At 60.3% G+C, this 11,748-nt stretch overlaps 1 pseudogene; it reads left to right on the forward strand.

The window, feature by feature from the left end:
- The first annotated feature begins 146 nt into the window (after nt 1-146).
- Nucleotides 147-8,848, forward strand: LOC116817250 (lysosomal acid glucosylceramidase-like; annotated as a pseudogene).
- Nucleotides 8,849-11,748: the final 2,900 nt, after the last annotated feature.

Here is an 11,748-nt window from a genome sequence, read left to right on the forward strand (position 1 = left end):
CTGCGATGTTCTCACCCTTTCTCTGTGCTAGCAAACAACTTACCAGACAAGACCAGCACTGCTGGCTCCAGGCAGGACTGGAGGGGTTCACGTCCCAGAGTTTGCCCTTCGGTGCTGGCCTGGAAAGGCTGGTTCTGCCGCAGTCCATGGCAGGTACGCTAGCCAGGGCAGCTGAGACAGCTGGGAACGGGTCAGCACTGACCAGATCTTGGCTCTTAGAGCAATTGAAAGATGTGAGACCTGTTTGTTGTGGCCTGTTTAACTCTTAGGAGAGAGGTGGAGATTAGGGGGGACAGTCAGACCCACCCTCTGCGAACAGCAGCACTGGAAAGTGTGTGGGTGTGTGTGGCTTTTATAAACGGTTGTTTTAACAAAGTTGTAAGACCTCTGCCTCCTGGGAAGTCCCAGGGTAATCGCTGCTCCTAGCATGGGGCTCTTCTGAGCTCTCCAGATGAGCCAGTGGACTGGTTCCTGAGGAGGGAGCTGCTCTCAGGGGTTCCCTGGGAGGCCAGGGCACCTGCCACTGCCCATTCCTATTTACAAAGTCTGCGAAAGGTAGCCCACGGGCACCAGTGCTGGGGTGACTGTGACGCAGACGTGCCGGGCAGGCATATTACCCTCTGGCCAGCCAGCTCCTCGCTATTCCCCGAGGGGGCGAGTGGGGTTTCTGCCGAAAGCCGAGAATTAGCTGATTGGTGGGGTTCGCGGGAGACGCCAGTGCGGGAGATGGTTGGAGATGTGTAAACCAAAGATTATTAGGTTGCAGAATTGTTGCCATGAGACTTGTGGCCAGAAGCCAGCTGGGTGTCGGGGTGACTCACTCAGACAATGCTGAGAACTGGAGACGTCTGCAGAGACAGGCCTAGGTTTGCTGTCTAGACTGGGGGAGACTTGAGCATTTACAGAGACCCCCAGCCTGAAAAGGGATGAGAGCAGAAATGGCACAAACACATTACATAGGAGAAACTCTGAACTGTCCCCAGGTTTCTGGACTGGGGCTGGGGCTGTTCCGGGGCATCAGGGAAAGTCCACAGGAGGAATTCAGGGGAGATGGAGGGGCAGGCAGAGGGTTTCCCCTGAGGGTCCTCTCCCTCTGCCCCAGACTAGCACTCGGGACCTACCCTGCTCCTGGGTTGCGTTGTGTGACCAGAAATTTGCAAATGCTGCTGGGAACTTTGGAGCAAAAGTTGCAAAATCCTCCCCAGATTCCCTTTAGAATTCAGCCAGTGCCAGGGAGCCGCCCTCTCTCTGTGACAGATTCTTCTGGCTGAGCAGGTCGGCTCATCTCCTCCCACGGTGCTGCTGCCCCACCAGGCAGGTGCGGCTGCATCTCAGTCTCTTGGGGACTGGGGAGAGAGGCAGAGCAGGACCTGTGGCCTTGGCAGCAGGGGGTCTCTGCTTTGCTGGCTCACCAGGTGAGTGGGGTTAGTCTGGTTTGTTCTGTGCTGGGCGTGGGGGCTGACTGAGGCTGTTCGGGGAAGTGGGAAGCTGCCCACAGGGAATATGAAGCGTGTTCATTACTTAACCCACACAGGCCTCTAGGGAGGCAGGGAGGAGCTGCCCCATTCCACACATGGGCAAACTGGGGCTCTGTGGGAGACAGAGATTCACCCAGAGTCCCAGGAGTGGCAGAATCGTGGTTAGACCTAGTGAACCCCGAGTTCCCAGGCCCATGCATAACACACTGGGGCAGTGGAAGGGGAGGCGTTTTCATGTCTGTGCTGCACGGCCTGCTCCACTCCGGAGCTCTGGGACGTGGTGGTGGCTTTGCCCCTAGGCACAGCCAGTCCCAGCAAAAGGCAGTTGTGGTCGCTGAGTCGACACATTGCTCGGTCGCTTATGTAAGTTATGTTCCTAATGCCAAGCAAGTTCTGCAGGGTGGGCAGGGCCCAGCTGGGCTCCCTATGTACTGCCAGCTGGGGCAATGCTGCATTTGCTGATGCCCAGAGAACGTATGACCAGCAGCGGGCACAGCTCAGCTGGAGCCTGGACATGCTTTAGCTGCGGGTGCAATTGTGCAGAGCAGGGCTCAGAAACTGAGGTTAAAGGCACCCAATAGCCCCTCTCTCCGGAGCTGAGGGCTCTGGTGCAGCCATCACTTGGCAGCCCTTGGTCTCCCATGGTGTCCGGAATGGTTGAGCCATGCCTGGCTGCTGAGCTCCCCCTTGGGGAATTCAGAGCGCCCGCTGTTACTGCCCGTCCCATGGACGCACTTTGGGTTCCAGCCTGAGGATCTGTGCCGGGGATAGGGGCGATGGGAAGAGCTGGGGGCTGAGTGGGAAGGTTCACATTCAAGAGTGGGCGAGCAGGAAAGAGAGCAGCGCTGGCAAGCGGCTGGGTGGAGCCGGAGAAGCCAGGGTGGAGCAGGTGTAGGAGTGGAGAGACGCTGCTGGAGCCAGGAGTGGAGCTGGGTAGTGCTTTGAAGGTGAGGGAGAGGCTGGAGCTGGCTGTGCAGGAGGTGGAGGGGGCCTCGGTGGGCAAGGGGGAATCCTGGCCAGAGTCCTAAGTGAAGCAGCTCCCTGGCATTGAGACGGGCAGAAGGGGAGCGAGCTGAGATCGGAGGAGAGGTGTGATGAAGTGGGACTGTTCTTAATGTTTTCTCTGAATACTGTGTGGGTGCCTCAGTTTCCCCTATGCAGTTCTTAAGTCTCCAGTGTGCATAAACGGCCGACACTCTGTCTCCTGGCAACAAATGGCTGGGGCCCTTCCCCCTGCAAGGGGATGGCTAAAGGTGAACAAAGAGATCAGGTGACCTCCTGGCCTGGGGAAGAGACAAAGGCCAGAAAGGAGGGGCTGGAGGGGGTTTCAGTTTGGGTCTGGCTGGGGACAAGGAGTGGGTGCAGGCGGGGTTGTCTGGCTCGCTGGGCCCCAGAATGGACCCGGCTGAGGGGTCCTGTTCTCTCTACCTACAAGCTCTGTGTTAGACCCTGTTCCTGTCATCGAATAAACCTGTTTTACTGGCTGGCTGAGAGTCACGTCTGACTGCGCAGTGGGGGTGCAGGACCCTCTGGCTTCCCCAGGACCCCGCTGGGGTGGACTCACTGTGGGAAGCGCACAGAGGGGCAGAGGATGCTGAATGCTCCAAGGAGAGACCCAGGAGGTGAAGACGTGTGAGCTTCTTGCCCTGCAGACACTCTGCTCCAAGGGAGGGGGGCTCCAAGTCCTGCCTGGCTTTGTGGGGGGCCGTTCCAGAGCACTCGCCAGGGCTCCGTGACAAGGTGCAGCCCATTGCAGATATAGGAGGCTTTGCTGTGGGGGCAGAGGCGGAGGAAAGGCTGGGGCACAAAGGAAAAAGCAGCAGGGGTGGGCCAGGCCCTTGGCTGCAAGGGGAATTGGCAGGGCAGACAGAGGTTGTCCTGGGGCCACAGAGCTGAGGCAGGTGACACTCAGCCCAAGCCATGCCAGGGATGCAGGTAGAGGGACTCTGCTGGGGGTGTCCAGCTCTGTTCCTGACCCAGCCTCTTGTGAGCCCTTGCCTCCCCTTCGCCATGTGCTGCTCCAGGCGTCCTGTGGTGCTGGGCTCGCCTGACTGTCTGAGGTGAGCTCCTGAGGGTGGTGGTGGTAGGCAAGTGACCCAGCGGCCTCGCGACCCTCCAGCCTCCTCGCTGCTCTTTCAAGGCCAGTGCCCGTGCCGTGCTCGCTGGGACTGCTGTGGGGTGGCGCTGGGGCAGAAAGGCGCCATGTCGGCCGGGTGTGGCAGCTCATGGGCGGTTCCTTTTATTCCAGCAGCACCCGGGCGGCAGGTAAGTGCTTGTTATTGTCATGGTCGTGCCCCGGGGCAGAGTTCCTCCTAGGGTGCAGCCCAGCCTCTGCGTCTCTCCCCCCCGGGGGCTCCCCCCGCCCCCCGGGGTGGGGGGGGGGCGTATGTGGGGTTTTGGCTGGCGCAGGAGTCTTGGGGGTTGAGGGACGCAAACGGGTTGCTGAGAACCCTGGCACCTGGGATGGGTGCTGGGACTGTGTGGGAGGGACCTCTCTCAGAGGGCATCCCGAGCTTGGGGAATGGGATTGGTGGGGGGAGGGATATCCTCTCCAGAGAGGTGGGAAAAGCCCAACTTACCCAGACCCTGCCCCGCCTGTCCTGTCCTCCCCACCTAGGCGGCGTCCCTGCATGCAAGAACTTTGGCCATGACTCTCTGGTGTGTGAGTAGCCACGCCTCCTATTGTGACACGCTGGACCCTGTTGTCGTCCGGCCTGGGCACGTTACGCCCAAGTCATGAGAGCAGCATAGATGGGGCAAGCGGCTGGAGCGCAGCCGAGGGGAGGTTCCGAGCGCTCATGGCCAGGTATCGCTTGGGCCTTGGGAATGGCAAGGGTCAGGGCTGTCGCCTGTTCCGTGGCTCTGCTGCCAGCTGCGGGCTCTGAGCGGCTGCTCTCTGCTTTGCAGATTGTTGCTGAAGCTGGACATGGCACAGCGGTCCAGAAAGTGAAGGGCTTTGGTGGGGCTCTCACAGACTCTGCCGCCATGACATCATGGCCCTGTCCCCAGATGCCAGACCACCTACTCAAGTCGTACTTCTCGAGGAAGTGAGTTGTGGGCTGAGCCCTGAGATCAGGCATGGCAGGGCGAGCAGGGCTGCTGACCCAGGACAAGCAATGCCCACAGGCCAGGTTCCCTCCTCCTACTGTCCACTCAGCTCTGGGTCCTGGGTCACCTCCTTCCTACCCACAGGGATCGAGTACACTGTCCGCATCCGATGGCCAGCTGTGACTTCTCGCGTCCGCCTCTACACTATGACGACTCCGAGGGGGACTTTGGCTGAGGAACTTCAGCCTGACTGAGGAGGACACACAAGCTGAAAAGTGAGCAGTTCCTGTGGGAGCAAGGGCCCTGGGCGGGAGGAGCTGTGGTGGGAAGAGGGACTGGCTCGGGGGTCGATGTGAGAGGGGAAGGGACTGGCGTGGGGGGTGTTGGAAGCGGGAAGGGGACTGGCTGGGAGTGCTGGAAAAGGGGAAGGGACTGGCTGGGGTGATGCGGAAGAGGAAGGGGAATGGCTGGGTGGGTGCTGGAGCAGGGAAGGGAGCTACCTGGGGAAGGCGAGGGCAGGCTCCGGCACAGGATGGGCAGGGAGGACTGTCACAGAGGCCCGGCGCGATGCTCGGGAACTGCTCCCCACAAAGCCGACAGGACTTGGGAGCCTCTCCCTTGGGCAGACTGTTGCGGCAACGGAGTCACCCGAGCTTCACTTCTGAGGCTCCCTTGGAGCATTCAGCAACCTCTGCCCCTCCATGTGCTTGTCACAGTGAGTTCGCCCAGGCGGGGTCCTGGGGAAGCCAGAGGGTCCTGCACCCCCACTTCACAGTCAGACGTGACTCTCAACCAGCCAGTAACACAGAGGTTTATTCGATGACAGGAACAGGGTCTAAAACAGAGCTTGTAGGTACAGCGAACCGGACCCCTCGGCCAGGTCCATTCTGGGGCACAGTGAGCCAGACCCCCACGTCTGCCCTCACTCCTCGTCCCCAGCCAGCTCCCAACTGACAGAGGATCAGCCAGAAACTGAGGGCCCCCCACAGTATTCAGAGGAAACATTTAAGAACAGTCCCACTTCGTCACAGGGACCAGTCTCAGTTTGCTCCTTGGCCAAGCTCCCGGGTCTTGCCTGATGCCAGGTGTTTTCTGTGGCCATCACGGGCTGGAGCTGAGTCCCCCCTCGACACTTGCCCCATCACCATCGCCCTCATCTCTCCAGCTGATGCTGGCTTGCCTGCTCCTGACAGCCCCCTGGGCAGGTGTCTCCCAGCCCCTTCTGGGGGCACTGGGGCCCCTGAGGCCCGTCAAGGCCAGGCTGGCTGGTTGGGTCAGGGCCATGAGGTGCCATGTCCCACGTGTCCCTGGGCCCTGCTCTCACCTGTACAATGTCCAAATTCTGCTCAGCCCTCGCCCCAGGGCAGCCTGATATGGGGGCTCCATTTCACAGGAGAGGCTGCGGGTGGAGGGAGGCTCCCATGGGGCAGGGGGTCTAGGGAGAGTCGCTTATGGGGAAACTGCAACACATGATCCCCTGCCTCCCCATGCTCCTCAGATCCCCATTCTCCAGCATGCCCAGGCCGTGGCTAGGACACCGCTCTCCCTGTACGCCAGCCCCTGGACATCCCCCACGTGGCTGAAAACCAATGGAGCCATGACGGGCAGGGGCACACTGAAGGGGAAGCCGGGGGACAAGTATCACAAGACCTGGGCCAACTACTTCATCAGGTAAAGGGGCTCTCCTGGGAGAGGAGCCGGCAGGATCTCGGTGGGTACAGCTGGCCCTGGGGTGTGCGAGGGAAGGGGCTGGATGGGTGTTGGGGATGGGGCATCAGAGGAGTCCATGTGAGCTCCCTGAGCCATCAGAATGACAGTCACAGAAGGGCCCATTGTGAGCATCAGTCTGACCCCCAGTATTGTCCAGCCCAAAGAACTGCCCCCAAATGATCTTATTGTGGGTGAGGTCTGTCACGGAGTGTGGGGGAGTCAGGCCCCGGAACCCCCCTCTTCCTGCGATTCACTGGGACTCTCAGCCAGCCAGTAACACAGAAGCTTTATTAGACGACAGGAACACAGTCCCAAGCAGGGCTTGTAGGTACAACCAGGACCCCTCAGCCAGGTCCCTCAGGGGGGAAAGGAGCTTAGACCCCAGACTTGGGGTTCCCTGTGTCTTCCCAGCCAGCCCAAAACTGAAACCAAAAACCCCTCCAGCAGGCTCCCTCCCTTTGTCCAGCTTCCCCGGCAAAGGTGTCGCCTCGCCCCACCCCCTCCTGGCTCAGGTTACAGGCTCAGGTACCGTCCCCCACCTAAAGTCACCCCTGCTCTCCCATCCCCCCGCAGACAGTTCCAGGAAAACTAAATGACATTCCCAGGTCAATCTGCCCCACTCCCTCCTGCGTCTCAAGGTCTCTACAGACAGTGTGGATGGGGGGCAGAGGGACTGATCTCTGCACCCCAGGAGGGGCGCTGGGGGGCGGGGCCGGGGATGCTAATGTTTCTTGTTTCCCCGGCCCCCAGGTTCCTGGACGAATACGCCAAGCACAACTTGACGTTCTGGGCAGTGACGGCTGGGAACGAGCCCACGGCTGGGGAGATTGTCTTCTACCCCTTCCAATGCCTGGGCTTCTCCCCCGAGCACCAGCGGGACTTCATCGCCCAGGACCTGGGCCCGGCACTGGCCAACAGCTCGCACAAGGGCATCCAGCTCATCATGCTGGATGACCAGCGAGTAATGCTGCCTTACTGGGCGGAAGTGGTGAGTCCAGCACCTGGGCCCTGCCCAGCTCCCTCGCTGGGGAGCCTGCTGTTCCGAGCAGGCAGCGCGGCTTGCGGGGGGGGTTGGCACCAGCCTGGCTCCCTGCCCCTGGTGGTGGCCTTGGCAGCAGGTGACTCCTCCTCCGTCCTCCTCTCAGGTCCTGAATGACCCTGTGGCTGCCAGCTTCATCAATGGCATCGGCATCCACTGGTACCTGGACTTCCTGGCTCCCATCGACCTCACTTTGTCCATCACCCACCACCTCTTCCCCAGCTACTACCTGCTTTCCACAGAGGCCTCCACAGGGTCCTACTTCTGGGAGCCGAGGGTGGTTCTGGGCGGCTGGGACCGAGGGAGCAAGTACAGCCACAGCATCCTGATGGTAAGGCCTCCCCGGTGCACACTGCTTCAGCCTCCTCTGGGGGACAGGAGCTGCTCGGCCCCCATGAGCCATCAGCTGAGCCTCTTCATCTTCTCACAGAACCTGAACTACTACGTCACTGGATGGACCGACTGGAACCTGGCCCTGGACCTGGAGGGAGGGCCCAACTGGAGCAAGAACTACGTGGACAGCCCGGTCATCGTGGACAGCAGCAAGGATCTCTTCTACAAGCAGCCCATGTTCTACCACATGGGGCATTTCAGGTGAGCTGGGCCCTGCCGAAGGCTCCGAGAGGGCTGAGCTGCCTGGTGCAGCTGGCACTGTATGGCCTGTGCACGTGAACAGGGGGGTGAGTGCAGCTCGTCGTGTGTGTGTGCGCCTGGACATGCCAGGCTCAATGTGCCCCTTTGGCCCGAGTGTGTGTTTCTGACCCCAGCTGACTTGCAGCAGTGCTGTGATGGGATCCTGCTGCTCCTAGCACCTGTCCTTGTGCTGTTTTGCAGCGAGTAGCCAGCCGTGCACTAGATCCCAGCAGCCTAAGAAAAGGCACAGCTCCTGGGCGGTTCCTGGATCTAAATTCAGCCTTTAATGCAGCTGGGGCTGGAGTGGAGCGCTAAACCAGTGGTTCTCAAACTTTTTTTTTTGAGGACCACTTGAAAATTGCAGAGGGTCTCGGCAGGCCACTTAATGATCTTTCCAAATGTTGTTTGTGCTGTGCACTCACTGCTCCCCATCTTGTCTGTGCAGCAAGTTCATCCTCGAGGGCTCCCAGCGTGTGCGGCTGGTCATCTCCAAGAAGTGCTACAAGTGCAACCTGGAGTACGCAGCCTTCCTGCGCCCGGACGGCGCCGCTGTGCTCGTGGTCCTGAACAGGTGGGTGCCTGGCACAGCCCATGAGTGTAGCATCCTGGTCCAGACCCGGCCTGCCTTTCTCCGAGTGGGGCAGGAGCTCGGCAGGTGGGTTCCCAGGAGGTGGGTGCTTTAGAAAAGAAACCTCCTGGAGGAGAGCCCCAAAGCCCTTCAGAGCCCTCCAGCCCCTCCTCAACTCCAGCTGCTTCTGATTCCGTCAGAGCTGCCTCCCTCTCTCCCATGTGCCTCACCACCCCCCCTCGCTCTCCCCAGGTACCCCATGGATGTGCCATTCGGGATCTCAGACCCAGGTGTTGGCTACATTGAGGCTGTGGCTCCAGCTGACTCCATCCAGACCTACCTGTGGAGACGCTAAGGAAGAGGCCAGGGCAGGCGGGAGGAAGGATGCACCCCCCTGCGCTGATACCTCTCCATTTAACACAGAAACCCCTCATCCCTCCAGGGAGGGACTTGGGGATGGGTCCTACCTTACCTGAGTGCAGGGGACCTGAAGGATCCAGGGGAGGGGGGAGGCCGGGCTTGGGGGTGTATGTGTCACACTGAGTGTCGTCGTGCTAGGACGCACCAACCTGCTCATAAATGACAGACCCAGGACTCTGGGCTGAGCAAGGGCTGAGCACCGACCCACCGGGGTATCTGCCTCCAGGGTCAGGGCTCCCGCCTTCCCCAGCCTGGTAAGCCGCTTCCCAGAGCACGGGTCCCACTGGTTTCTAGATGTTTTAATACAAGAAACAGGTTTTCTACACTTTTGCCCGGTGTTTTTTCCTCCCCCCCTCCCTGGTTGGTTGGAAGTTGGCCAGAGTCAGGGGCTGGGGAGGGGGCCAGGTGAGACATGTGGAGGGGAGGAAACATCAGGGCTGGTGGCCCAAGAGTAGCTGAATGTTCCCTCTGAGTAGGCCCAGAGCCTGAAGCACTGGCCCATCAATGGCTGGGGGCAGCTGCAAAGCCAAGGGCTCCTGCTCCTGCTTCTGCTGAGGCTGGGGAGGTTGGGGGTGTTTCCTGCTTCCCTGGAGTCAGTCTGGAGGGTTGTGGCTCATTGAGCTGGGCTGTAGCCACAAGCCCCTCTTCCTGGGCCCAGCACAGGGGGGTTAGCTGCCGTGTGAGGAACAGGTGGCAGCGTGGTTAGCAGAGGGGCCTGACCGCAGGACAGCTGGGATCCAGCTCAGCAGTGCCAGGGACGTGCTGTGTGCCCGTGGGCAAGGCCCAGCCTGTCGCTGTGGCTCTTTCCAGCCGTGACGCGGAGGCCGGTGTCTCCATGGGGAGCTAGGAGCGTCCAGAGCAGGCCCCGGGTCAGGCTGGGACTGGGTGGTGCCAGGGAATTCGCACTCCTGATCGCACCATGGTGCCATCCCTGCATACCGCCTAGCGCCAGCCTGCCCACCGGCTGGCGTCTGTGCTGGAAGGTGATGCGGAGTGAGGCAGACGGGAATGTAATCAAAGCGTTGACGTCAGCCAAGCGTGCGGTTCCTTTCCAAAGGGAGCGGGAGCCCATCCGCTGCGGTTTCATGCTGGATCAGTAATTCCAGTAGCAGGGAGCTCAAGGGCCGGAGGCTGCAGCAATGCCCTCCCCTCCCCTCGCTAATGGGAAGTGTGAGAATGCAGCACATACTTCCAAAATGATGTTATCCAGGGCGGTGGGGGTGGAGTGGAGGCAAAAGTCTGACAAGGGGGGGTGAGTCATTCTCCCCTCACGGTGAGGGGCAGGGCCCCTGCCACTTGTCCTGCCTGATGGGGTTGTGTGCAAGGAGGGGCAGGCCCAGCTCCAAGCACAGACTCACAGTGCGGGGGCTCTGCTTGTGTGACGCAGTAGGGAGCGGGGTGGATTGACCTGGGAATGTCGTTTAGTTTTACTGGGACTGTCTGCGTGGGGGAGGGGAGAGCAGGGGTGACTTTAGGTGAGGGACAGTACCTGAGCCAGGAAGGGAGGTGGGGTGAGGTGACACCTTTGCCCAGGAAACTGGACAAAGAGAGAGGGGGAGAGCCTGCTGGAAGAGTTTTTGGTTTCAGTTTTGGGCTGGCTGGGAAGACACAGGGAACCCCAAGTCTGGGGTCTAAGCTCCTTGCCCCCTAGAGGGACCTGGCTGAGGGGTCCTGGTTGTACCTACAAGCCCTGCTTGGGACTGTGGTCCTGTCATCTAATAAACCTTCTGTGTTACTGGCTGGCTGAGAGTCCTGGTAAATCGCAGGAAGTGGGGGGTGCAGGGCCCTGACTCCCCCACACTCTGTGACAACTGGTGCCAGAAGTGGGATCTCCTGCACCCCATGGGCAGCGCTTCCTGCAGTAAGTGACTGGGGAGCAGTAGAACAGAAGGTTTATTAGACGACAGGACCACAGTCTCAAGCAGGGCTTGTAGGTACAACCAGGACCCCTCAGCCAGGTCCCTCAGGGGGGCAAGGATCTTAAACCCCGGACGAGGGTTCCCTGCCTCTTCCCAGCCAGCCCAAAACTGAAACCAAAAACCCCTCCAGCGGCTCTCCCCCTCCTTCTCTCTCCCCTCTCCCTTTGTCCTGTTTCCTGGCAAAGGTATCACCTCGCCCCACCCACCCCTCCTGGCTCAGGTTACAGGCTCAGGTACTGTCCCTCACCTAAAGTCACCCCCTGCTCACCCATCCCCCATGCAGACAGCCCCAGTAAAACAAAATGATATTCCCCGGTCAATCCACCCCCTCCCTCCTGCATCACAGTGTCACGGAGTCCCTGGGCGATGCTCTGGAACTGCTCCCCACAAAGCCAGGCAGGACTTTGGGGAGCCTCCTCTCCCTTGGAGCAGACTTGTTCAGGGCAAGAAGCTCACACGGCTTCACCTCCTGGGTCTCTCCTTGGAGCATTCAGCATCCTCTGCCCCTCCGTGCGCTTCCCACAGTGAGTCTGCCCTGGCAGGGTCCTGAGGAAGCCGCGGGGTCCTGCACCCCTACTTTGCAGTCAGACGTGACTCTTAGCCAGCCAGTAAAACAGAGGTTTATTAGATGACAGGAACATGGTCTAAAACAAAGCTTGTAGGTACAGAGAACAGGACCCCTCAGCCAGGTCCATCCTGGGAGGCAGTGAGCCAGACACCCACGCCTGCCCTCACTCCTCGTCCCCAGCCAGCTCCCAACTGACTCACCCTCCAGCCCCTCCTCCTCTGGGCTTTGTCCCTTTCCCAGGCCAGGAGGTCACCTGATCTCTTTGTTCTCCAACCCTTTAGCTATCTCCTTGCAGGGGGGAAGGGCCCTGGCCATTAGTTGCCAGGAGATAGTGTCGGCCATTTATGTGCACTGACCCTTTGCTC

This window comes from Chelonoidis abingdonii, chromosome 11, assembly GCF_003597395.2.
Source record: "Chelonoidis abingdonii isolate Lonesome George chromosome 11, CheloAbing_2.0, whole genome shotgun sequence".
NCBI classification, from domain to species: domain Eukaryota; kingdom Metazoa; phylum Chordata; order Testudines; family Testudinidae; genus Chelonoidis; species Chelonoidis abingdonii.